Consider the following 24967-nt stretch of genomic DNA (forward strand, 5'->3'; position numbering starts at 1 on the left):
CAACCAAAAGGCAACAATGCTGTGATTGCTAAGGAATGGACTGAATCAAAATATCTTTCACTTAGAATTCTTTATAGGGTGCATATAATTCATCTCTCTGAATATTATGAAAATATACCAGACTAATGAGATAAATCTGCTGGTTCTATTGTACAAGTTCCTGTAGCTTTTTGTTTACAAATAACCTTAGACTGTTAATTCCATCTTCATCTACTTTTATTCAGCTGCATTTTTCCTTTCTTTCCAAATGTGGCAGTACTTCATTGAATAAAATTCTAGAGGTACTGATTATCGAATAATATTTGCTTGAATTGGTCATTCTGTCTCCATGAACTTTGACTTCGAGTGAAAACCAATCATTTGACCACAGAGTACGTCATGGTTGGGAATCCCTGTGAACTGCACTTTGTAGAAAATGGAATTTCATTCTTGCTTATCATTGCTCAGATTCTCCATTTTCTGGTTTATTGGCTTTCTAACTAAAAAAATAAGAGTTGTTTTGCAAGCTTATTGTTTAGTAGGGTATGAATATAAGGTGAATATGAGATATCTGCTTTGGTTCCCTGCGGCCAGAGTTCAATGGTTATCGGTACAACTCGCACTTCAAAATCCTGTGCATCAAGTCTAAGGTGAGGTAATGCTGCAGAAATGGGGCATCTGTCAGTATCCACAGATGAACAAAAACTGAGCTGCTGGGGGATTTCAGTGTTTTTTGCTCCAGATTCCGGTATCTCCATTCTCTTGTGTCTCCACAGATGAACAGGTAGTGGAAGTAAGATTTTTGGAGATCTTCCTGGTAATCATGGCAAATATTTATCGTTTAATCAACATGGTTAAGAAAGATCATTCCGTCACCATCTCCTTGTGGCTTGCAGGCCTTTTGATATGGAAGCTAGTTGCTCTGTTTAACTATGTTACCCATCTAATGTTTGGAGAGTTCTTGAGGTCACAAAACTAATGCTAAGAATGCAACTTTTTCTTTAAATATTTGTTACGAATTCTTGTTCTTTCATTTTTTTATTTTAACTATTACTGTGTAGCATATACTGTACTTCAAGTAAAAAAAGATGTTTAGTTTTATCCTCACGCACATAGTCACAATGTATTTCTGTAGGCATTAAGTCTTTTGAATTTGGCATGAGGTTCTAATATAAACAAAAAAATACTGCAGATGCTCAAGTAAAGTGCAGAAAGAAAGGAAAACATAGGCACTGCTTTAATTTTTAAAATGTAGCATCCAATTTGCACACAGCAAGGACCCACAAACAAGCAATAGGACAATGACCAAATAATCTTCTTTTTGTGAAATTCATTGGGAGCTACAGATGAGTTAAGCCACAGGAGAGAACTCCCCTGCTCTTCTGTGAAATTGTGCTATGGGATCACTTACGAGCAAGCAGTTGAAAGAGCAGGCCAAATTGGAGATCTCTATCAATTAAAATTGCATAGAGGCATCTTATGCAAATATTGAACTTAAATGTATGTAACTTTAACTGCCACTCTCAATATTTTAATATTATTCCCATATGTATTTAAATGCTCTGAATGTATTTTATTAAGTTTCATCTGTCTGGCATAACTCTTTCTGATAGTGTGCCACTAACGCAGTATCATCTGCATTAAGCTAAATTCTGGAGTGCGGTATTTATTATTGAAGGCTTCACGCCTAATTTACTAGATGCTGGAATCCTGTCTGCATATATAATGAAAAGTGACTGTAATAATATGCATCCTTGCCTAACACTAGATTTCACATGTATCCAATCACTTAGCTGACCATTAATATATGCTGCCGCTTTGCTTGAGTTATAGAGAGAAACTTCATTTTAGTCTGGCTAAAAGGCTTCTGAGAATGAATCGGATATTAAAGAGAGATTTCAGAACGAAGATCACATGGGGATGTTCTTTCTTAATCTCCAGTGGGGTCTTTGACTTTTATGACTATAATAAAATCACATCAAAAGCAACTGCTGTCCCAGAATAGTGGCTCAGTGCAGCCATATACTGTACAATGTGTCAAAACCTTTTAAGGGGTATCCATTAAAAATGGATTTAACAGCAATCTAAACTCCGTAGTCTGTGCATTCATTTTTTATTAGCACTTATTTTTAAATAGTTTTCCCCTCATATTTTCATCTTTGTGACATATATCATTTGAAGCTAAAATAGAGATGTGTGACATTTGCCCAGGTCTCCTGCATATTTTGGGCTTTTGAGCGATGAGTGGCAGCTAACTGCAGTAATTCTCCCAATCTAATTTTCTTCCTCTCTCCCTGTGGGGAATCATGAGCATGAAACCCACTTTCTGTCAAATCATTCCTAACTGGGGTCCCCAGAGGGGAAACTTGCCTTTGGCTGCTAGTGCTACGCGTGTGTGGATTATACTGGCTGCCAGGCATAAACTACTCTGCACATTTGGTTGTATTGACTTCATTGAAGCAGAATGTGTGCAGGTGAGTGAAACCAATGGTTCGTACATTCCCATTTATTTAGTGCCGGAGATACATTTTCTCCCTGTAGGTCTGTCCTTTCCTTCTCCTGTTGTACACCTGCCTGCAAACACTTGTGTGTAGTGAAAAACTAACTCCCTTTTCATTAGCACCACTAACCAAGAGTGGTTTAGTCAAAAGTGTATTAAGTGTTGTCCTAAACATTTAGAGCCAAAGAGATATAGGGAGATACAGCACTGAGTCCACATTGACCATCACGCACCCATTTACACTAATCCTATCCTAGTCCATTTATTCTCCCCACCTTTCCATCAACTCCCCCAATTTCTACCTCTCACCTAAATGCTATGGGCAATTTACAGTGGCCAATTAACCTACCAACCCACACATTTTTGGGGTGTGGTGGGAATCCATGGCCTAACAGGGAGGATGTGCAAACTCCACACAGAGAGCACTGGAGGTTAGGACTGAACTCACATCACTGAAGCTGTGATTTTGTGGTACTAATGTAGAAATAATACAAAATGTTTACTTGGAAGTGCATAAGTTACAACTGCACAAGTGATCCAAGGGAAGACTGGTTGTGGCTTAACTCATTCTTTTCAAACACCTAAGAGATGGGAATCTTCACCCACTGCTCGATCTTCCTTCCCTGCCTCTATCTAAGGTAGTGGGCACCCAATATTCATCTCGCAAAGGAGTTCGACCTGGACCGTGGTGAGCTACATCAAGGTTCTTGGGCACAACTTCTTGCAGCTGAGCCAACCTGCACCATTAAGTTTTGCATTGCAGCTGTGCTGCTTCCCTGTAGCATCATTCCAGTGCTTCTTTTTACAGGTAAAAGAAAGTGCACAATAAGGTTCTAGCAGCAGCATCACTCCATCAGCAACCCTCTTCAAGCATTATGTCCCGCACTGAATCCTGGGGTAAAAACTGGGAGTTTCACTGGAAGTTACTAGGTCAAGATTAGTTGCATTTCACCTGTTTTTTGGAAACTGGGGCAATATATACATTTCCATTCAGGCAAGATAACAGTTGACCCCTTGATAGAATCCCTAAAACTTGCCCTTAGACATCACTTTAATGGCACAAATAAGCCACTGGCACATGTTGAACTTCCAGAGCCAACTCTCCCAGTGAGGTGATATAAAATTTGGGTTTGCTGCAGCATTAATCCAACAGAGGAAGCAACAATGGAGCAGGGAGAGATACACTTCTGCTGACTTTTCTTCGGCAACCTCAATGGCTCGCTTAGGATCAGTGGAGGTTAGGAAAATCTAGTGGCGGTTTGCATTTTTATAGGACGGTCCAGAAATAGAATCTTCTTTTGCATTTTTAAAATTAACCCAGTGGTGATTCCAGGCAGCTGCCAACGATATTTAAAAACAGCAGCAACAATCCCAATAGTGCAGCTTCTTGCACGAAGACTTGAGTGCACACAGCAGATTGCAAAAAAAAACTGGGCACCATACAAAATTTTTAGCTATTAATTTTCATTGTAAGACTATCAATCTGAAACTAACTTTATTTCTTTCTCTGTTGATGCGGCCTGACCTGCTGAGTATTCCCAGCACTTCTTGTTTTTATTTCAGATCATTACTGATGACAGCATTTTTAATCTGGCTACTCCAGTATGTCCTTTCTTTTATATTGTGGCCCATGTTAAATGCTAGGGTGTTAAATCAGATCTATGGGAAAAATTGAATTAATGCTGCTAATCTAAAGGTTTTTCATCTAAAACTCCTTGATCTATTTTTCTTTACATCCTCTCTTTTTGAAGTTTAATATTATTCTGCATTATGGGTTTCAGCTCTTTTTCATAACGATAAACTATATTGCATATATTGTCCATAACATTTATGATTATTTGACAACTCAGTAAAACACAGCTTCCAATTTAATCAAAAACAAAATAATCAAATGCCATGTTATAACTTAAATTGTGAAATAGTTGAATCTTGATAACTATATAACTAGATTGCCTGGAGATATTTTGCTTGCATCAGGATTTCTATCAGCTTGAGTTAAATATAAGCAATTTGCCCTGCTTTGCTACCTCCTATTTAAACATTCATTCAAAGTGAAAAGAGCAGAAAAGCTAGCAAAACACAAAAAAAAATTTATATTCGAAATATTGCTGCTGTCTCTGGATTTTGACATTGCATTGATTATATTTACAGTGCTGACTATATAAAACATATTAAGATCTACTTTATTATGGCTTTGTTTCATTTTAAACCTTGTGATTGTCAGGAACACTATGTATTCCCATTATAGCGTTGTTTTCTAACTTTTCCTGGTTCTGATGAAGGGTCATTGACCTGAAATGTTAACTTCTGCTCGTCTCTCCACAGATGCTGCCTGACTTGCGACCTCTTGAGTTCTATTTCAGATTTTAACTATCTTCAGTTTTGGTTGCCACTTCCTATATACATGCTGTGACTGACATGAAACAGGCTGCACTGAAGTCATTCTAGTTATTCCAGAGGTGGCAGGTGATCGAACCCAATGGGATCCAAGATAAGGGAACATTTGAAAGTGTCATGTTTCCCTGCTTCATGACTCTATGAGAACAGTGTGCATAGACAATGAGTGAAAGGGCAGAGCATCAGCTCCATAATCTAGGTTCACAGTGCAATACTGGCAGAATACTGCAGTGGTGGAGCTGTTGTCCTTTGAATGAGATGTTAATGTAAGGCTCAGTTATTTGCTTAGATGGATGAACAGATCCAACAGAACTTTGTGCAGAAAATGTCCTTGTCTACTTTTCTGTCTTAACTAATGTCACCAGAAATAAAAACCATGCTGGCTTTGGGACTGTGTGCCATTTGACTGTTGTCATTTATAAAATAGAACTTAGAACAGTACAACACAGTACGGGGCCTTCGGCCCACGATGTTGTGCCGAACTATATGAACACCTCCTCCATGATCAATCTAACCTTCCCTCCTGCACAGCCCATAACCCTTTATTTTTCTTTCTTCCATGTGCCTATCTGAGAGCCTTTTAAATGTCCCTATTGTACCAGCCTCTACAACCACCCCCGGCAATGCGTTCCAGGCACCCACCACTCTCTGTGTAAAGAACCTCCCTCTGACATCTCCCCTGAACATTCCTCCTCTGACCTTAAATGGATGTCCTCTGGTATTGTCTATTGTCGCCCTGGGAAAAGGTGCTGGCTGTCCACTCTGTCTATGCCCCTCATAATCTTATACATCGCTATCAAGTCACTGCTCATCCTGCGTTGCTCCAAAGAGAAAAGCCCCAGCTCACTCAACCTTTCCTCAGAAGATATGTTCTCTAATCCAGGCAGAATCCTGGTAAATCTTCTCTACACCTTCTCTAAAGCTTCCACATACTTCCTATAAATGAGGTGACCAGAACTGAACACAGTACTCTAAGTGTGGTCTAACCAGAGATTTATAGAGCTGCAACATTACCTCATGGCTCTTGAACTCAATACCCTGAGTAATGAAGGCCAGCGCACCATATACCTTCTTAACCACCCTATCAACTTGCGCGGCAACTTTGAGGGATCTATGGACTTGGACTTCAAGATCCCTCTGTTCCTGCACACTGTTCAGAATCCTGCCATTAACCTTGTACTCCTCCGTCATGTTCACTCTTCCAAAGTGAATCACTTCACACTTTTCCGGATTGAACTCCAGCTGCCAACATAATATCGAGCAGTACAACACGGGAACAGACTCTTCAGCCCACGGTTGTGTTGAACTAATTAAATTAGTAATTAAATGCCTAACTAAACTAATCCCTTCTGCCTATACAATATTGACATCCCTCCTTTCTCTGCATATTCATGTGCCTATCTAAGAGCCTTTAAATGCCTCTATCATATTTGCCTCCACCACCACCCCTGGCAGCACATTCCTGGCACCCACCACTCTTTCTAAAAAAAACTTGCCCTATACATCTCCTTTGAACTTACCCTCTCTCACTTTAAATGCATGCCCTCTGGTATTAGGCATTTGAACCCTGTGAGAAAGATACTGGCTGTCTACTCTATCTATGTCTCTCATAATCTCATAAATTTCTGTCAGTGAACTTCTTTAATTTGTTAATGAAACAAAGACCACACCTTTTAAATAGTTTCTGTGAAGCAGTCTTTGGACATCCTGGGTCTTGTGCAAAGTGCTCTATGAATGCTGGATCTTTCTTTCTTGAAAGGGTATGTTTTGATAAAAATAAATTTTGCATTCACTGAAGCTTTTTATGATATTTCAGAGTGCAGGAAAGTACTTCATAGCTGATGAATCATGTTTAAAATGTCGTCATTGTTAGCAAATCAGTTTACATGCACTTAGATCCCACAAAGAAGCCGATCTATTTTTGGTTGGGATTGGTGTGTTGGGCAGTGTATCTAATCTTCTCAAAATGGCGCCATGGGTTTTACTTGAACAGAGAGCCAATATTTTGGCTTAACAAATACACAAAAAGCTGATCTTTCCAAGAAAGAATAGAATCTTGTTAGAATGGCCATGAAGTTGTCATATACTTCAGGAGCTGGGCTTGACTCAGCAGCCTCCTGACTTAGGGAACAGGCCAGCTGCTGTGCCCACTAATATTTCTACTCAACTCTTTATGGAGTGATTTTGATTATGGAGAGGCATGGTGAAAAACAACTGGGTTCTCAGAGACTCTGGGTATAGATGGGTATGCCCTTCCACAAATGGCTAGAGAGACAATAGAGAGGTGGGACATCTTAGAGTTCATTTTACATTATTCAAGGGAAAACTTCTTCTTTAACGTCAGAGACAAGTCTTCCCCTTCTTAGGTAGTCCCTCGAGATTTAGGATGACTTGCTTCCACTCCAGTTTTGTGGGTTCCGAGCAGGCTGATAAGGCCAATGTGGGAACTGTAGACTCTTCCACAGATGGGGCAGGAGCAGCCCATGATCTGTGTGGTTGGTAATTTGTGAACCATGTGATTAATGTGGCCTGCCCAATATCGCCAACTCAGAGTAAACATGTCCTCAATGTTGGGGATCTTGGCCAAAGGCTATCCTGATGCACTGAAGGCAGTAGTGAATTTCTGGTATTGGTATTGGTTCATTATTGTCACTTGTACCGAGGTAGTACAGGGTAAAAACAACAACAGAATGCAGAGTAAAGTGTCACAGCTACGGAGGAAGTGCAGTGCAGGTAGACAATAGGTCATAACAAGGTAGATGGTGAGGTCGTAAGATTGCCAGCCCTGTAAGAAGATTTAAAAGAACATTATTAGTAATAATTAGTGACATAGAATTTAAATTTATATGAATAGAATGATTATAGTAGAAGTAATGAGTAGGTCTGCAGAGAGTAGCTTGCAATGAGTCGCCACACTCCGGCACCATGCCTTAGCCAAAATATAGCTCCTTAGATATGGAAAGTGATCCATGTTTTCCCGGATCTCACTCTGAACCTTTATTGTTGGACGGCAGTGTAGTGCAGGAAGGGGTAGATTGATAGTAGATCTTTGTCTCATGGTTGTTAAATTTAAGGTCCATGCTCTAATATACTTCAGTATATGAGTCAATTAAGTCTTGGAGCTAGATCTGAGAGTGGGCACAAATGCAAACATCGTCTGCGTCCTGCACTCTGCTACTGAAGTACGAATAACCTTAGCTGTGGACTGTAGTCATCACAGATTGAACAATTTCTCGTGTGTTCTGAAGGTTAGGTCCTTTCCTGTGGGAAACTTGTTGGAAAAGATGTGTTAGCAAGGAATTCCTGATAAGGTTTTCTTTAAAAAGAGGGAAAACTTGTGTTATGGATTTTTACTATAAAAATAAGCCTGTTACGAACAGTAACATATCTCAATTATTTTTTAAAAATCTAGCTTCCAGAATTGAACAGAGGAACTGTTTTGATTTTCTTCAGACACATTTATTTGTTCTACTCTCATCCATTAGGTCTTAATCCTCCATCTATAATGTGCTTTGAATGCCCTGGTGATCAGACCTTTACCTTGAGGTCTAATGTTGCGCTCCCTATCCAGTTGTTGATTTTTTATGAATGATGTAAGGGAAAGCAAAGGAAAGAAAGAACAGAAATTTAAGTTAATAGGCTTAAGTGAAAAGAGTGGTGTGAGGGAGATTGCATGGAACATAAAGATTACATGGATCCATTGGGTTGAATGGTCTGCTGCATATTTTATGCAATTTAATTTCCAGAGATATCTGCAAGGATATCAGTTGACTTTTAAAAATCTTGTTTGGATCTTTTAATTAACGACAATGTTATTCAATGCTAAGTATGCACCCAACTATTTACTGATTGAGACTAACTGCCTTCACAAGGAACGTGTTATTTATAACGGTAAATTGGCAGTGTTTTATGAACATCGCTATTACAAACAATCTGAGATATAGCCACTAGATGGCAGCAGGAGCATTGGTTTCAAACTTGGATGGTTTTGACTGCGTGATACTTTTCTGAGAAGCTAAATAAATTAACATTGAAAGCTGGCAAAAGCTCTATTATATTATTACAGAACGGGGCTTTATTTCAGTGAGACAATGATTCTTGTGGCACAATTAAACTCCTTTTATGGTGCTTTTAAATCTTACATTTCCAATTTAATTTAACCAAATGAATACATCATTAATTTTTGACACATTCATGTTGTTTCTGAGCTTTATTTCTGAAATTAATTTTTGAAGAAAGTGAATTTCCTGGTTTGAATTTCCAAATAAACTATGATATGGGTGGAAAATTTCCAGGGATATTGCCTTCTATTAGTACCAGATTATTAAACAGAATTGCTGAAGTTCAAACCAGTTCTTCACAGAACCCTAGGATGAGTGTGTTCTCTCTGTCACTACTTGCCCCTAATTCATTTTATACAGTGCTAACCTTTAGGATGCAGTGAGCTCTGAACCAGCTGGAGAGAGCTTCAGCTCTGGCCTGAAGGAAGGGGACAAATCAGCAGTCACTGCATGAACGAGAAATCTGTTCCACAGGTCCACTACAGTCCTGGAGAAGAAGAAGCACCTCTCATCTAACTCGATTATGTCCTTCCATAACTTATAAGTATGATTCCCCCCAGCCCTCACTTACCAACTCAGCTGAAATAATTGATTCCCATAAACACAACTCAGTCTCTTCATTATTTATAGAATCTGGATCAGATCATTGCCAAGTCCATGCTGTTTTAAAGTATCCACGTCCAGTTCTTTAAGCTTATTTTAATAACAAATATGTTTTACTAACTAATAATTTGGTGCTTCTCTTGCACAGTTTCCAGAACCTTAATATGCCCCATGACATAAGGACATCAAAAATAGACACAAATAATAACCGCAGCTTAACCAAGGCCTCATTCAGGATCAAAATGCTATGCTTTGTTTTATAGTGAAGTCTCCTGTGCATATACCTAGGAACCTTGAACCGAAGATCCTGCCAGGTCAAAATATATTCAAGACAAGCACAAAGACACAGCTTCCAGATCAGAACTTTAATAATTGTGTTATGGGTCAGTATCTGGAAATTCTTCATACACAACATAATACTGGGTTTCAGCAACATTGGGATCTGTGTAAGTCAAGCATTAAAGTCAGTCTATCAGAACTGAATAGTTCAGATGTTACAAACAGAAACAGAAGTTGCCTGAAAGACAGCAGTCAACAGTTGTGAAGGGAGCAGAGATGTTCATGTTTTAGGTGTGCTACTATAATCTTCAATACCCCAAATCATGGATGTTATTTTTGTCAATTTTTATGCAAGAAATCACAGTGGCTAATATTTATAGGTAACAGCATTGGTTGCATGCTCTTTAAATTATGTCTCCAAAATATGACAAGCTTTCTGGAGTTTTTTCTTTGTGTTAGGTTGGACTACCCAATATTTACCACTGCTGGAAACAATTCACAAATATTACTGTGTCTTGATTGCCAAGAGGACTAATTTGCATTATTCAAATTGAACTCATTTGATGTTTTCAGTTAAAATTACTACTAAAAATATTCAGATAACTGTGAAGATTCATTTCCTCACAATGCAATTTTAATGAGTGCCCTGTAACGGCATCTCTTTGCAGCTAATAGATCAAGCAGCAGCTGTGGTTTGTACTGAGAGGCAGTGTTGGAAATATCCTGGGTCGTGGAGCATCAGAGCCAGTGGGGGAGTGGGCCTTAAACATTCGAACTTGGGAAAAATGTCGGGCAACGGGAGAATCTGGGACCAGTTTATTCACTATTTTAGTATTGTTAGTTTTTTAAACCTCTGCCTTTGTTTGTTGCCAGCATACGCTCCAGTGGAAAAAACCCTTTGTGCCAGTTGATCTGACATTACCCATGTAATCATTATTCCCTGAGCAGGATTTGGGTAGTTTACTTTGTCTTTCAAATCTTCTAGCATTCCAAGATCTCTTATTTATGTTCATAACAGTCTGTCTTGATTTTATTTTTCACTCAGTTAATCACTCAGTCACTTTCTTTTTCCCCCAGATTTTCTTGCAGTCTCTAAATCCCTTAGCTTCTGGTTTTCCTGATAACACCTGCTATTTTTATTCACACAGTTTCACTGAAGTGTTTGTATGTAGTTTCTTTCCCCCAGTATCCCAACAATACCCACAACCTCAATCATTATTTGAGCCTTAATTTCATACTATTAACCTGAGATCTAGTTTTATTTTCCGAACTGAATCCTTCAGATACATCCATCTATTTAATGCTTTCACTTCAGCCTTGATTCACGAATCTTCTACTCCCTGGCGTTTTCAGCTATTTTTTGTTATTTCACTGCTGCATGAAATCTCAGTTCCCCTCTGTTTGTCCTCTACTCTCTACATCTGGCTTTAATTGTCCTGATTTGCAATTCATTCCTGGCTGTTGATGACTCTTGATGCTACTGTAATACCTTCATTTTGAGCCACCCATGCTCTCTGCATTCATCTTTCACTTACGTCTTGCAGTTGTGTTTCACTTTACACCCCTAGCTTCTATCCCATAGAACCCTAGGAGTGGCACCAAGGTAAGAGGAGATACCACAATTTCTGAATAATTGGATGAAGGAAGAAGAAATAAATTATAAGGTAAAGTGCAAGAGAGGTTAAACTTAGGAAAGAATGGGTGTTTTAACTATATTGTAGTTAAACTAGTTATCTCTGATAACAGTTTTTAAATTTATATTATACAAAGGAAAAAACAATCTCCAATGCATTAGTTCTGTTTTCAGTTACCTTTTCCAATTAGTTGTTATTTCTGTAAGAGCATAATTGTTGAGAGCATTGGCAGTTTAATATACTAGGCATGCATCACTGTAGATACAAGTCCACTACCAATGGTACCCACTGGATAATGTAGGTTTGGAGCTCTCTCCTATTTTCCCTCAATAAGTCTGTAGGAATGTTACAACCAATTTTCGTTTGTGTTTCTTTGTCTGTATTCTTACGGTCTAATTGACCTCATTTCAATTTTTGTTCCATTTCTCTTTTTATTTGGTCAGGGGATGTGGAATTCTCAGGCTCAGTATTTAATTGCCCATCCCTAATTGCCCTTGAGAAGGTGAGCTGCCCTTTTGAACCACTGCAGTCCTTGAGGTGTGGGTACACCTACAATGCAGTTAGGGAGAGAGTTGTTGGATTTTGACCCAGCCATGGTAAAGGAACGGTGATATATTTCCAGATCAGTATGGTGTGTGGTTTGGAGGGCAACTTCCAGGCGATGCCTTTTGCTATCTTTGTCCTTCCAGCTGGTTGAGGTTATGGGTTTGGAAGGTGCTGTCTAAGAAGTCTTGGTGAGGTGCTGCAGTCCGTCGGTGTGGAGTGAGTGTGCAGTTCTGGACGGGGTGTTATGTTCTGTATGGTGCTGAGCTTCTTGAGTGTTGTTGAAGCTGCACTCTTCCAACCAAGTGGAAAGTATTCCATCACACTCCTGACTTGAGCCTTGTATATGGTGGACAGGCTTTGGGGAGTTAGGAGGTGAATTACTTGCTGCTGGATTCCTAGTCTCTGACCTGCTCTTGTAGCTGCATTATGACTATCCCAGTTCAGTTTCTGGTCAATGGTAATCTCCAGGATGTTGATTGTGGAGGATTTAGTGATGGTAATGCCATTGAATGTTAGGGGGTGATAGCTGGATTATTTTCTTGTCAGATGTCATCATTGCCTGGCACTTGTGCGGCATGATTGTCACTTACCACCTATCAGCCCAAACCTGGATAAAGTACTGATCTTGCTGTATTTTTTTTTGTGTGGACTGCTTCATTATCCGAGGAGTTACAAATGATGCTAAAGGTTGTGTAATCATAAGCAAACTTCCCTCCTTCTGACTTACAATGAAATGAAGGTCACCAATGAAACAGTTGAAGATGGTTGGGCCTAGGACACTACCCGAAGAATCCCCTGCAGAGATGTCCTGTGGATGAGATGAGTGATCACCAGCTATCACAACCATTTTCCTTTGTGCCAGGTATGATTCCAACCAGTGGAGGGATTTCCCCCTGCTTCCTATTGATTCCAGTTTCTCCAAAGCTCCTTGATGTCAGACTCGATCTAACTGTTTGCATTAATCCATCAACCAGATGTCCTCTACAACCTATCCCACCACAACCATGGTGTCATCCTATCTGAGATATTCTCTTTGTCTGATCCATCCCTCATCCATCCTCCCTGCAGCTTGAGACCAGCTGGCTCTCTCTTCTTCCCAATTCTGACAAGGGTTCTTCAACCTGAAGCATTAATTTTGTTTCTCTTTCCACAGATGCAGCCTGACCTTTTGAGTGTTTCCAGCATTCCTGTTTTTTTAATATATTTCAGATATCCTGCGTCTGCAATATTTTGTTTTTCATTAACAACCAGTCTAGCTGAGATAAATGTATTCAGCGTAGACTGGGGAGTGATCCTGTTTCATGTGGGTCATATGGCAGAAATTGTGAAGCCTTATCAAATACCTTACTAAAATCCATATAGACAACATCTACCAACCATCCTGCCTCCATCAATCTCCTTTGTTATCTTCTCAAAAAACTCAATCAAATTAGCAGAACATAATTTTCCCCTCACAAAGCCATGCTGACTATCCCTAATCAGTCCCTGCCTTTCCAAATGTATATAAATCCTGTCCCTTTACTCCAATAATTTCTTACCATTAACATAAGGCTTTCCTTGTTTATTCTTTTTGCCCTTCTTAAATAACGAAACAACATTAACAATCCCTTAAATAAACAAACAACATTGGCTATCCCTCTTCAAAGCAAGAAGAAGCAATGCTACAGTGAGTCTTTATTTCAATAAACGGAGGATGGACTAACTTTCTTCTTGACTTCTTTTTTGGTACCATTGGATTTCCAAATAATCATTTGAGTAGTGAAAGATGACTTACTCCAGAAAACTTGGAAGTTTTTTTTTATTTTAGATAACATCAGGAAAAGAGTTCTTCGCAGATTTCCAGGGAGGGACATTGCAAAATTAAAATTACAATTTTCTGGAAGGAGCTCTAATAAAATATAATATACCTTCTTTCAAAGTTGATAATGCTTTAGCAGTTCCTGTCCTTATCTATACCATGCCACGCAAAACTGTTTGAATAACTTATAACTTATCCCAAGACTGCTGCCAAAATGGCCATTTTTATGTTTGTAGCTGACATACAATTATGAAAAGGATTGTAAGAAATTACAGCAGGATATAAACAGGCTGGTGGAATGGGCAAGTGCATGGCAGATGAAGTTTAATGCAGAGACGTATGAGGTAATGCATTTTGGTAAGATGAATGCGAAGGGAAAACGTAGATACAAGATAGTGTTCTAAATGGAGAGCAGGAACAGAGAAGTTATGCTGCACCTTTGTAAAACACTAGTCTGGCCTCAAATGAAGTATTGTCTTCATTTCTGGTCAGCACATTATAGAAAGAATATGAAGGCATTAGAGAAGATTCAGAAAAGATCTATAGGAATGGTTCCTGGGATGAGGGACTACAGTTACAAGGATATATTGGAGAGTCTGAGACAGTTTTCTTGCAGAAGAGAAGGCTGAGGAAAGATCTGATATGTACATATAAAATGATGAGGGGTCTAGACAGAGTGGACAATGGGGGGGGGGGTGTTCCCTTTATTGGAGTGGTTAAGGATTAGAATTCACAGTTATAAAATAAAGGGGAAGAGAATTACGAAGGAATGAGGAAAAACTTTTATTTATGCTGGGTGTGACTGGAATCTGGAATGCACTGCCTACTGATATGGTGGAAGTGGGTTCCACCGTGGCTGTCAAGAGGGGTTGGATAAATATATGGTAGAATTTCAAGTCTACAAAGTAGGGGTCAGTGTATGGAAGGAAAGAATTGCTCTGGTACAGAGCTGATGTGGACAAGATGGGCCAAATGGACTTCTTCTATGCTATGTTCTCTGATTCTATGGCCCTGTTGAAGTCTGCTAAATGTTGTACTGGTGTGCCATAAGATGTCTTTCCCCCTTAACCCAACCCATACCTCACCAACCTTTTCCTCTGCCCTTGGAGAGGGGGAGCAGAGCTAACAATGTGAACACCAATAGCTTGCACTCCAAGGTATAATCCAACTAGAACCAATTTGTTGCTGCTAGAATCTCATTTCTTTTCTTATTTTAAGGCTGATGAAACAGATTTGTAAGAGTTAATCAATGTGTATAAGCCACATAAAGGTTTTTTCAAGCAAATCAATGCTCTTTCTTCATTTCCATCCAAACATTTGGTAATAATAAGCTGCAACGCTTTATAGCCCCAGCAGCTCCCAGCAGTTCATTCATCTGTATGTGCTCAGGAAACTTGCTTCAGGGGGTGTGATTACAAGCTGGAAATTACAGTGATTGACAGGCTTTGCAGCATTTGTCTGGAGATGGTCTGCTTGTAAAAAGCGAGATCAGCAGCACGTCTATCTCAAACATTTGAAAGAAGACAGTGTACAGGAGAGGGAGCTACTTTAAAAATGATTACATTCAATGACACAGCACGTCGTAAAGCCAAGTTCCATTTTCTAGCAAAAAAAACATCTGAGCTGAGTGCTACTCTAATTGGGGATTAAATGAATTGAGAAAAGGTCATAGAATAAAAAACATACTGTGGAATTCTTATTTGGAAGAAGTGGACTCAAAGGGGGAAATTACTTTTTTTCTTATTACTTTTTTCTTATATATATATAGCCTATTGAATTAGCTAGGTGGAGAAATAATAAGATATATCAGAAGAAGCTGTGACAGAGACAGGTGTCTCAATTTTACCTTGGCTCAGAGAGGCTTTGGGAAATTGCACTGAGCTCTGAATGAACAAGGTGGATATTCTGAAGTCATTAAAGGACTGGTTAGTTGTTGTGTTGGAGACTGTAGATTTCTTTGAAAGGATGGACCAGAAGTGTTGAATAGCTTTGATCATCTCTACTTAACTCTGTGGTCTTTGAGGAGCTGATGACTTTTCAAAGCCCAGTAAAATCTCAAATAATTCAGGTTCAGCAACTGCTGGCTTACTCTGCATTTGATCTAAACAAAAGGATTTCTATTGACAGAAGAAATGGTGCATGAAGCTGCATTCCATATAGCTTCCAGGCATATGCAGTCGCAACAATCCTGATATTCCTCATGTCACGGCTCCAGTTCTGGAACCTCATCTTATCACTTACACGCCACCTCATGGCGACAACATCTGGAAGTTTGGAATCACCTTAATATTTGTTTTGATGACATCCAGCTGTACCTCTCTCTGTCAGTCTCTGGTTCATTTCCATCCAGCTTTTTTCTTCCTTTGCAACAGTCCCCTGGTTAGTTCCATTCAATGATGCTTATCTAAACCTTCCACCCTCAACCTCACTGAGCTGCCCCAACATCAGCCAAAATTTCCTGCAGTTTATTATCAGCAAAACTAATTATGACTTCAAAAGGCAAGGCATAGAAGGATACGGTTCTAATGTAGGCTAATTGGATTAGTGAAGATGGCAAAAAGGTGGCGTGAATATGGTGGGCCACAGGACCGGTTTCTGCACTGTTCAGTTCTATGAACTAATTGTATAGTTACCACTGTCCAGCAGCTCGTTCAGTTCCAGTACTAACTGAACAAGATTTGAGATTTTGGAGTTTAATTTTGTAGTCAGCCATATTGTTTTTGTGAGCCCAGAGGTTAAGAGGTTAATTGGCTACTGTAAATTGCCTCTACTGTGTAGATTACTGGGGTTTGTGGGGCTGCTGGAAATGATGGGAGAATAGATGACAGGTTTAATTAATAGGGGAATGGGATTGCTCTTCGAGCTGGTGTAAGCTCAATGGGTTGAAATCGTTTTCCTCTGTGTTGTAAGGAAATATGGAATATGGACCCCTAGTTACTATGTCAGGATCCTAAATTATTAATGTGTTTATTTATAGAGCACACCCTTCTCCAATCACTGGCTTAATCTGTTTGGAGATGTCAATGGTTCAATATGATGCTGCACTAGTGATGATGTTTAATGATAATTTGCATTGATATAGCACTTTCAATATTGTTTTATTAATAGTAATAATGGTACAGAGTGCTATCAAACAAGATTTTACACCAAACCACATGTATATCTTAAACTGAGGAGAGAAAGGTAGAGAGCTGGAGAGATTGCAGAAAGCATGGTCACCAATAGTGGAGCAGTAGAAATCCGTGTTCAGTAAGGTGTGATAATTAGATGACCATGGGAAGAAATTTTGGAATTGGGTTGGGATGAGACTTTATGTAGGAACTTGAAAACAAGGATGAGAATTTTAAAATCAAGACGTTGCTTAACAGGAAAGCAGCTCAGGGGTAATGGTTGAATCAGACGGTACAGGTTGGTAGAGGTTCATCAGAGATTTGGATGAGGCAAGGTGGGAGGTTGCAAAGTGGGAGGGTAGACAGGAGAGTGTTGGACTAGTTGAGGGCAGAAGTAACAAAGGAGTTGATTAAGGTTTGAGTTGAGGTGGTGGACAAAAGATCAATGTTACAAGGTGGAAGTATTGCCTCAGCAGGAGGGTGGATATGGAATTAGGAGCTTAGCTCAAGGTCAGATAGGACCCCAAGATTACGGGACCTTAACTGCCCATTTAATGAATATATAATTTCACCTATTACAAAAATTCCTTTTGCTCCATTCATTGCCTCCCTCCCCCCCCCCCCCCCCCCCCCCACCTTCTCTGCTATGGAGACTAACTGTTTTCCTCCCTTTCTCAGTTTTGATAACTGAAAGCATTTGCTGTTTCTTTTTTTACACAGATGCTGTCTGACCTGCTGAGTTTTTATAGCATTTTCTGTTTTTATTTTAGAATTTCAGCATCTCCACATTTAAAAAAAAATTTTCAACCCAAAGTTATGGTTTGGGTGAAGGACGGAGTTTATAGCTGGAAGCAGAATTAGTGATCAGGTCCTAAACATTAACAATGTACAGAGTACAGTTCGTTTTTCAATTCTAAATATTAATCTATGTGAATAAAAGGGTTAAGCTAGTTTAGTATGAAAGGTTTAAATTTGCATAATACAGCAAAAATAGCTGACTGATACATTTAAGAAAATAGGTTTAAATGGCTTACTCACTTTCAAGGGAAATGCACACAAAGATAAGATCAGTTATTATTTTCAAAGAATTTAAATGCAGATGAATCGTGAATAGTGACAACTATCATTATATAAGTACTATCAAGCACTCTGCTAGACACACATTAACAATTCTTTTCTCATACAACAATTTATTTATGTATTAAATATAGGAATAAACAATATCTTGGAAGCTTTTTGGCAATGGGCTCCTGCTCAAGCGCAGCACAGTACAGGAAAACATAATGCAAAGGCAGATGATATTTTCTCTGACATCTTTAACTGTTGTCATTGCATAAAGTATTGTATTTGTGCATTCCTAGCTTAATTGGAAATATGTCCACATCACTAGTTTTGTGTTTATAAATCAATCAGATTATCAAATAGGAATAGAACAAATGACTGCATTTTTTGTTGCGTTCGTCTTGTTCCTCTCTGCCTGAATGCCTTGCTTAAGCCCTGTTTGTGGTCTACACTCTTATCAAGCTTCCTGCACCTCTTTTTAAGAAGTAAGTGCTTGGTCTCCACTCTGAGCCTCTGTACGCTAGCTTTTGATATATGCATTGTATGAAGCACAACCTAGTGACAACCTGATTTATATTTGTTTGTGGTGCCTGACCTATGGTGCCTTCGGTTTCCTTTTAAAAAGAGAAGTGTTAACCTTTTCTTGGATGATATGCTGCAATTGCAAAATAGAGGCAAACAGATCCTGCTGTATTAGTAAATAACATATTCTTGGACAAGTCAGGGTCAAAATAAACACTTGTTGATATCTTATTACAACTTATATCCTTCCTATATAATTGGAAGTATTATTTAACTCATGAGTAAGGAGCAGTCAAGTCAAAATAAGTTTTTAATAGTCAGTGAGTTAAAGATTGTCATAATTGACAATTATAGCAAAATAATTGAAAATATGAAGCACTTTAATTGAAGCCAAATATTTGATTTGGAAATATCTAATACATGTGCTGTTTCTGAGCGTATATTTAAGAAAGGATAATAAGAAATTTGTCCTCAGTTACTTGAGCTAAATCTCCAACGTGGTAGTTGCTGCACCTCCTTCTGCTTGATGCCAGAATGGAAAATAATGATCAAACAAAAACTTGCTCAGCTTTAAGCCTTTTACGTGCACTGCTGTTTTAGCATCTCACAGACAAAGCAGCAGAAATACCATAACAGCATTTAAATGAATGCAGTATGCACTGGATGAGGACCAATGGTCCTGGAACCACTACATAGTTAACCTAGTAGGCCATTCTTATTATTACCAATGCAAATTACTTGGAAAAAATAGTATGCCAAACAGAACAGAGTGAGACAAATTAAAATTAGTACAAATACTTTAACATACCTAGGTTGCTTTATTGCTCTCTCTGATCCTATGCTCTCATATTTGTTCCCTGCTCTTTCAAGTTCACTGTAAAGTCCCCTTACTCAGCCACAGTTCCTATCTTTGTTTTCTCCAAAACTAGTTTGCCTACAGCTGATTGGTTCCAAGAAATCTGTCTCCTTGATAGTTTTTGGCTCAATGCCATCTTCCTCCATTTCTTACTTAATGTCTAACTTTCCTCTCTTGTTAAGTACTTAATTTCCCTGTTCTGTATTTATACTCTTTGACTAGTGCTCCAGAAAAGCAATTAGTTGTGTTGCTGTCCTGCGTACATGTTTCTTCAGGTTTATTGCTTGCAGTAATGCAGATTCATTGACTAATTCAACTTCTACTCCAGGTCTACATTCTCTGTCTTGAATTGAAGCCAGTGATAATGGATTAAGTAGGAAGTTTTATTTTAGAAGGTAAGTTTTTTTTAACATTTGCCATAATTCTTTGCCCTATTCTTCATTTTGAGGTCAATAACAGGTGTAGTTATGACTGTTGGAGAGGTTCCAAGGTACCAGGATTCTCTCCTGTTGATGTAAGCTTTAATGTTCTGCTTTTGATTAATTGCTGATTTACATTTATATGTTGTTGCCATGTGTTCATTACTTAGATAAAACCTGGGTAATATCTTGACTTCTGGGCGATAAGCAAAACATTAACTTATCTTGTTCAGATTGGCTTGTCCATCTCCAATTATCTTTTGAGGATGAATATTCTCAGGAGGTTCACCACATCATTTGTGTCATTTAGTGAGAAGGTCTTTGGAATACTGGAGATATACACATGAATGGCATTTAATTTCATTGTAATTTTCAATGTTTATGGGTTACATCTTCATTTCTATCATAGTATTTAAGATTTTTAAAGTAAATAAAGAAGTGAGATGTTGAGATGCATGGGATCTAAGGTGAATTGGCCTGCCCACAGAAGACAGAGTGTAGTGGTGGAAGGTCCATAACCAGTAGTGTTCCCCAGGGAGCTGTGCTGTGGCCTCTGTTATTTATGATACATATAAATGACTTGAATGAAAATGTAGATGAGAGGGGTTACTAAGTTTGCAGATGTCAAGAGGATTGGTGGAGTTGTGTATCCAAATCCATAGCTCCCTGAAAGTAGCCACACAAGTAGATTGGGTGGTAAAGAAAGTGTATGACATGCTTGCCTTCATTGGTTAGGGCATTGAGTATAAGAGTCAGAAAGGCATGCTGCAGCTATGTAAAACTTTTGTTAGGCCGCACTTGGCATACTGTGTGCAGTTCTGGTTGCCCTATTACAGGAAGGATGTCGAGGCTTTGGAAAAGGTGCACAAGAGGTTTACCAGGATGCTGTCTAGATTAGAGGGTATGAGCTATCAGGAAAGGTCGGACAAACATGGGTTTCTTTCTCTGGATCTTCAGAGGCTGAGGGGAGACCTGATAGAACTTAATAAAATCATGAGAGGCATGGACAGGGTAGACAGTCAGAATCTTTTTCCCAGGGTAGAAATGTCAAATACTAGAGGACAAGAGAGGGGAAAAATTTAAAGGAGATGTGTGGGGCAAGGTTTTTTACACAGAGAGTGGTAGGTGCCTGGAACTGGCTGCCAGGGTAGTGGTGGATAGTGGCATTTAAGAGGCTGTTATCTAGACACATGGATATGCAGAGAATGGAGGGATATAGGTCATTAAAATTTAAGATTTTAAGATAGCTTTTATTAGTCACATGTACATCAAAATACACAGTGAAATGCATCTTCTTTGCATTGAGTGTTCTGGGGGCAGCCTGCAAGTGTTGCCACACTTCCAGCGCCAACATAGCATGCCCACAACTTCCTAACCCGTGTGGGAAGAAACCGGAGCACCCGGAGGAAACCCACGCAGACACGGGGAGAATGTACAAACTCCTTACAGACAGCGGCTGGAATTGAACCCAGGTCACTGGCGCTGTAAAGTGTTACACTAACTGCTACACTACTGTGCCTGCCATGTGCAGGCAGAAGAGATTTAGTTTAATTTGGTGTCATGTTCAATACAGACATCGTGGGCTGAAGGGCCAAATCCGGTGCTGTACTGTTCTGTGTTCTATGTTCTATTTAATCAGACACTCATTTATTCACATGATGCTTCAATTTAGAAGCCTCATTCATCAGATCACAAATCAGAAATCAGGATGCATGTTTGGTATGATCTTCTGATTATTCAAATTATGGGTTACCAGTCAGTAAGGATGTTTCTTCTGTAAGGAGTTAATAGTCAGCATATTAACATTTTTACTTCTTCATTTCTTACTTTTCCTCAGGGTAGAAATGTTAAATACTAGAGGGCATTCTTTAAGGTGAGAGGGGCAAAGTTTAAAGGAGACCTGCATAGCAAATTTTTTACACAGATAGTGGTAGGTGCCCAGAGTGCGCTGCCAGGGGAGGTGGTGGAAGCAGACACAACAGTAGAGTTTAAGAGGCATTTAGACAGGCACATGAACATGCAGGGAATGGAGGGATACAGATCATGTACAGGTAGATGGAATTGGTTTAATTTCGCATTGTGGTACAGAGATTGTGGGCTTAAGGGCTTGTTCCTGTGCTGTATGTTCTAGGTCCATCCTATTCTGGTGGAGATTGTTGTCAGTGATTGTTGTGATGTAGCTTGTTTACTTGCAGTAAAAACACATTCTTTTCAAATCATGGCTTTGTTTGTAACACTCTTCAAGACATAAGGTTTGGGTTCATGCCTAGTCCAGAGAGCTGAGCTGAAAACTTAGAGTGTCTTTCCAGAACAATACAGACAGAAGCTTTCAATGAGATGTTAAACTGAGTTCCCACCAGCCCTTCCAGATGAATGTAAAATATTCCAAGAGAATTCTTCTGAAGAGAAGCAGGAAAGTTAGATCTGTCATCCTGACAAGTTAATTCTTTTTTTTGTTTTTCGTCCATGGATCAAAACATTTAATGCTTTATTTATCCATGAGAAGATGTCGTTAGTCACCTTCTGTAGCCCATTGGTGAAGGTATTCCCACAGCCCTGTGGCTTTTAACATAACGTCAATGAAGAAGATGTGTGACTTGGAGGGTAACTTGGAAGTGGTGGTGCTTCCAAAAGTCTGCTTTCCTTGACCATTCAGGCAGTAGAGACTGCAAACTGGCAAGTGACTGGATAATGAATAGGCTTTGGGGAGTGTGGAGGTGGGTCTGTACCACAGAATATCTTTGTTCTTCTATTGCACAGTATTTATGCAGTTGATCCAGTTAAGCTTCTGGTCAATGGTAAGCTGTAGGATGTTGATGGTGCGGATTTGATGATGGTAATGTTGTTGAGTATCAAGGGGAGAAAATGTCTTCAAAATAAATATTGCAAAAAATTCATTTTCTTCCATGAGTGCATATAACCAATACATTCAGCATTCTTAATATGCAACATGTTGACATACATGAAACATAAGGATTTGTTTTCAGATATAAATTGAATAGGTGTGTTGTGTGAGAAGGCACCAATTGCCTTTGGTACCTTGCCCCAGGCATGTAGATTGTAGGAATAGTTCATTTATGGACAGGCTTGACCTTGAAACCTTCTGCTTCTCCAAAGGGGGCTTAAGTTGTTCCATACCTATTCTGGTTTTTGTACAGATTTCTGTACTTACCTTTTCCTGGCAGTATGAATGAGAACTGGCGGCAAGGTCCCTTTTGTGGATCAGTGCAATCTGGATTTCTGTGTCTGTACAGTGTTTCAGTATGGAATGGGTTGGAGGTCAAATCCTTGGCTGACTGCCCTAGGATCCACGACCTGAAGCTTAGTCATCTCCTGCAAGCCGTTCCACCTTGTGCGTTGGCTGCAGCAGTGAGGCCTCCAGCTCAAAAGATTCATGAAGGGTTAACGTTACCATGGTGATCACATGGTGGTCTGGGTGGGATGGATGATGAGAACACGAGGTACAGGCTAAGTCAAGCATCATTGGGTCCCTTAGTCGAAGTCATGAATTTGTTCATTGAAGTGAGACACTGCTTGCTTGAAAGCAGGTAGTGTGTTTTTCTTAACAGTGTTTAAAGCTGAGGTACAAATAATTAGAAGGAAACAAATTTTTATTTTAAAGTTCTTGAATCAATGGGTGGTATCACTTCCATCGTAAATATCTCTTTTTAATGCCAGGTTTCTCCTACGCTTTGTCAACTCATGCTTGTGAATGTTGATAAGGCAAACCCTTTCAAATATTTTGATATCCCATCTGGCACTTTGAATAATTTGACTGAAAATGAAGTTAAATCAACTAAGTAACAAGAACTATTGAAAAAAATTATATTCAGAAGTCATCAAATTGCATTGATCACAATTTATAAGTCAGAGCTGAATAACAATATTTAAACTGAAAAGAAAAACAAAATTGCAGATGTTGGAAATCAGGGAAAAAAACAGAACATGGTGGAAATACTCCATCATCTGTGGAGGAAGACATACAGTTAACATTTTGGATTGACGGTCTTTCATTAGAAACTTAAAGTAGAAAATCAAATATGTTTCAGAGGAAGGGGGAGGGCTTAGAGGACAAAGGGGTGGAGACAGAGAGAGTGAATGATAAAAGTGGTGGTGATGCTGGCAGAGAGAATGTTGAAGGAAAGGGTCATGAGGAGGTCTTTGAAGCTGGGAAGTGAGATAGTACAGTAGAGAACTGAGGGAGGAAATTCCAAAGAGTTCAGGCATGTGACTTAAAGAGCAGAGCTGGTAGATTGGTCATTCAAATGGTTTCCATATTTACATTGATTTCAATTGTCTTACACTGGGTTTATCTGAAGTCTGTCCAGAACTGGGAAGGAGTTGGCTAGAATCCACCCACTGAGATCTCTACTGTTTTCTCCTTGGTCTCCTTTGCAAGAGATGGTGTTGCCAACGCTCCAGTTTGCCATGAATGATGTAGAATACAAGAATATAAGAAGACAAGAAAATGAGCGTAGGACTAGGCCACCGGGTCCTTCAAGCCACCCCACCATTTAATATGATCATGTCTGACCTATCCTGGCTTCAACTCCTCTTCTGTACCATTTCTCCACACTCCTCCATTCCTTGATCTATCAAATATTTATCCACCTCCACTTTAATGATCCAGATTCTACCACATGCCAAGGCAGAGAATTCCAGCATACCCTCTGTGACAAAAAATTGCTACGTACTCAGCTTTAAATGACCAGCCCCTTATCTTGTAATTATGTTCCCTTGTTTCAGACCCTCTTACTAGTTGAAATATCCCAACATCTGTCAAGCCCCTTAGGATCTTATATTTTGGGATAAGGTCACCCCTCATACTTCTAAACTCCAAGGAATACAGGCCAAAGCTATTTAGTCTCTCTTGGTAGGACAATCCTCTCATCCCAGGAGTTAACCTGGTGAATCTACTTTTTACTGCCTCTGATGTTATTTTATCTTTTAGGTAAGAGGACCAGAAGTGTACACAGGTGGTGCTTCACAAAAATTCTGTACAACTGCAACAAAACCTCCCTATTTTTAAATGTCAACCTCATTGAAATGAAGGCCGAAATGCTGTTTGCCTTCTTGACTGCTTGTTGGACCTGTCTGTTAGCTTTTTGTGACTCATGCTCTAGAACACCCAAATCCCTCTGAATCAGATCAATTACTTTCAGCCTCTCTTCACTTAGATAATAATCTGCCTTTTGACATTT

Source organism: Pristis pectinata, chromosome 2 (genome assembly GCF_009764475.1).
Source record: "Pristis pectinata isolate sPriPec2 chromosome 2, sPriPec2.1.pri, whole genome shotgun sequence".
NCBI lineage: Eukaryota > Metazoa > Chordata > Chondrichthyes > Rhinopristiformes > Pristidae > Pristis > Pristis pectinata.